The following is a 4,143-nucleotide window of genomic DNA, read 5'->3' as shown; positions in this document are numbered from 1 at the left end:
GACAATAGGCGAGAGCGGTCCATGAGGGTAAGCTTCATGTAGCACCGATGGTTAAATACAATTTCTTAATGTAGTATAGTTAATTATTTTTACGTCTTTCATACTCCTGCTAATTGATATGTATTACTGGACTGGACAGAGCCTATTGGTCACTATGTGATTCATTGTGTCCAGAAAACCATTTTATCCCAATACAGGACAAGGAGAAATCTGTCACGAAAATATCAGTAGCGCCATCATTTGTTATTAGATATATCTATTAAATACAACTTAAAATAAAGATTAGAAAACTGATGTTTGATAAATTCTCCATGATACAAATCTATAAACAGCTTAGTTTCTGTTAGTTCTGTCAAGATGCAAGAAGGGGCGAATTTCTATTTGTATTGGTCAATCGTTTTATTTTAAATATGCTGTAGGAGCCGTAGTTTGACGACTGTTATAAATATCTCCACGTTTTGTGAACGGAGGGGATTAGATCAGTTTTTGTCGCTTGTTTTTAGGAATTGCAGCGGCTGCAGTGCGCCACAATAAAGGTACAATAAAGCTGATAAACAGGTGAAGAACCAAACTAGACAGAACCACTTCTGATTGTTTGCCAAGCCAAACATCCAATAAAAGTTCCACCAAGCCACTACTGAGGCACTGGGGTCAAGTTTCTGGACACGGGCAAAACAAGGTTCAGTGTCCAAACTTATTGATTGTTCTTGGTGATTTATTTTCCTCTTTCACCAAACAATTACAGAGATCAAACTTTCATTTGTTCTCATGCTACCACTCTTGATCTGGCAAAAACCATCGGCCCCAAACCCAAATGCCTGCTGGTCCTTCAGGCCCCTACACTTATAGAAAGTGGACTGACCCACATTACTTTCTGTCTAAATTTAGAAAAATAAGAAAAATAATAAATCAAACAAAAAAATAAAATCAACAATTATCAACCTACAAATAAACTCTGTAAATAATACAAAAATAGAAATTTAAGAATAAAGTAACAAAATTCAAATGGATAGAAATAAAGAAAAAAATAGCTCCAACAACTTATATTCCGTCTTTTCTTGCTCTGTATGTCGGCATTACGCACGACCTGTTGCCATGGCAACCGACAAACAACAGCTCAACAAGCAGAGATTACCGATCAGGGGAATCAACACCCAAAAGGAAACGTTTCCCAGACAAAAATATAGCAAAAACACTAAAACAGAACATCCAGTCTGTTACATTATGTTGTCAGGCTTAATGTCTATAATGTGATTATTAATAAGTTTTCGCCTGAACACAGCGGTGGTTGATTAACTGATTTAAACAGCTGCTCTACTGATGACGTGGTGGGCGGGTTGTTTAGTGCTAACGGAACCAAAACACACCGAACTGCGCAGCACATGCTAAGGTTATCAAAGTCAATACCAGGCCAGCAGCAGTTGGGCTAGTATAACTGATCACTTGTTCAATGTTTTCTTTAAATTAAAACTTTTTCTTCACCTGTGAAATCTGAAGCCCTTATTACCATTATCCATGGTTTAATTAACTGCTAAACATTGCGTCCGTTGTTTTGATTCTTTGCGTGATTGTAGTATTTTCCTGACCACCGATATTCCTGACTCAATGGACAGCAATGGCGCACGTAATGTCCAGTCCAGTAACATATGTATCCATCAATGCTGTTGGCGCTCTGTCCTTCTCTCGCACTTCCCGCTACTTAGCAGTGGGTGTCAGGTTACATTGTGTTGCATTCAATGTTGTCGGAAAAACGAGTTTCATGCGCTTAATGTCCGATTGGCCATAACTATTTATTGAATTCATTGTCGCTAGCTGGGGTGGCAACAGGGGTGGCAAGGCTCTCGTTTGGGGTGGCAACTGCCACCCCATGCCACCCCAGTAGATCCGCCCCTGGAAATCATTCTTAAAGAGTTTGCCAAATTATAGCACAGTTTCCCCTAGAAAACATGCTAAGCCCGGTGGTCAGGGCGCCGAGGCAGTCCACCGGGGTTTTGTATTAAAAATAAATGTAAAATATTACTGGGCAATTATGTTACTGGAAGACATTGCTGACAGTACTTAAACTCACTAGAATCTTAAAAACAACAAATAAAAAAAAATACAATTAAAATAAATATCAATTATTTGCACTTCTGTAAATCCAAATTAAGTCACCAGTTTGTGGATCTAAAAACACAATGTAATGCTGATCACATTTCAAGCCGGTCCAAGGCATAAATGAACTAAGAGATTATCAATGCTGCTAAATTTGATTTAATGGTTTCAGCATACATAAATTAAAAGATTATAAATTGTTTAACATTTAAATTTAAGATTTTAAGGAGCTGGCAAGTTTACTTTGTAAAAGTTGAAAGAACAATCTTCATAGTTAGATTGTTTTGTTACTGTAGCAACAATCTGATGCCATGAGTTTAATCTTTGAGTTTTAGCAGCATTGATGCATCTTAGTAAACTACAATTACATTTGACTCCTCAGCCAATTAAACTAGGCTCCCTCTCCCAGATTTCACTAAGTCCATGATGGAATGCTGTTATTGGTGCTGATGTTCTTAGCAGAAGAGGGGCCCCTAAATCAAATTCTCCTTAAGGCCTCATTCAACATTGGACCGGCCCTGTAGGATGAGCTAGACCCGCTGCACAACGCATCTCTGCAGTTGGATACAGAACGACAAACTTTTAATTTATGTGGTTTTAGTAGCTCTTTGATTTCGTGTCTATTGAGTTTTCATATCAGCTCTTTTAGAGCCAAAACTCATGTTTTGNAGACTTGCTACTTGTCAGATGACGGAAAACGTTGAAGCATCGTTTCTGCTTCAGCACGGAGTAGCGGTTTAACCAGAGAGGTATTTATTTTAGAGGCATTTATTCCAGCGTAAGGTATCTTGAAGGAGAATAACACTTAAGTAAAAGTGTTATTTTACTTAAGTGTTACAACACTTAATTTATAAATGAAGGATATTCATTTATAAATAAAACTCACCCTGAATTACCATGATACATATAATGTATTTAATAAAAGTGTGTCATTAATGAAGGGGAAAAAAACTCAATCCAGACTTTGGGGTCTGGTTCGTAGAGTATGAAGTAAACTTTTCCCCCCAATTATTCAATGAAAAAAACAAAAAACTAAACTAACCTCAGTTAAATAAAATAAAATTGTAAAAAAAAACTTTTGGAATTGTAATGATTTCTTTTTTTAAGACAAAAAGTTTTGTTTAAAAAACTTTATAAAATTAAATAACTCCTTTTTGTCTTGTGAACTTGCCAAACAAACTTTTATTTGCACACATCAGAAATCTTTTGTTGTGATTTTAGGCCCTGCCCATGACGTCATGTGAGAATCACAAGCAAAACTTTGAGTCACAAAGAAAAACTTAGAATATCAAGAAAAGATTTCTGACATGCACAAATAAGTTTGTTTTGCAAATATTTTTTTCACTTCATGAGACAAAAATGTGATTTTAATTTAAAAAAAAGTTTTTTAAGCAAAACTTAGTAGGCTTTTCTCATTGTGACATGCACATTACATTACATTTTTGCTTTTTTTTTTCTTCTTTTTTTTTCTGCAGTTCCACATTAAAGTTTGATGCAGCTCTGCTTTCCTGAATGGACCATCTTCATCTCCACTGTAAGTGGAGCAAACAAGCAGCTTTTTTTTTTTTTAAAAAAAAAAAACATAGATTACAGCAGTGGTCCCCAACCTTTGTATTACCGCTGACCGGTCAAGACTCAGAAAATTTTGCTGCGGCCCGGGGGGGTGAACCGTCAGATAAGGCTTCTGTTGGTGTTCCCGCTAAGTCCTGAATATGCCCTATTTTGGTTGTCTTGGCCTTTTTATCGCAGTCTGTGGGGTTTACCCTGACTGGGAACGAGAATACAACCTGCTGAATGTGACAGGTAGCCAATCAGAAAGCGTGGTGACGTAAGAACAGAGGGGAATCCCAAACAGCTGACATATCGCGCTACTGAGAGTCCAGTGGATATCGGAGATGATATGTGGAAATGTTTTTTATTATATGTAAAGGTCATTATTATATATATTTATGTTTATTCAGTTAAAAATGTTAACTATGAAAAAACATAGTCGCCTCCAAATCATAGTGCAGCAAATAGAGCGGCTGCTCCCGCTGTCTTTTATCCACC

This window comes from Poecilia formosa, unplaced genomic scaffold (assembly GCF_000485575.1).
Source record: "Poecilia formosa unplaced genomic scaffold, Poecilia_formosa-5.1.2 Scaffold603, whole genome shotgun sequence".
In the NCBI taxonomy this organism is placed as follows: domain Eukaryota; kingdom Metazoa; phylum Chordata; class Actinopteri; order Cyprinodontiformes; family Poeciliidae; genus Poecilia; species Poecilia formosa.
This window is presented reverse-complemented; position numbering follows the sequence as displayed.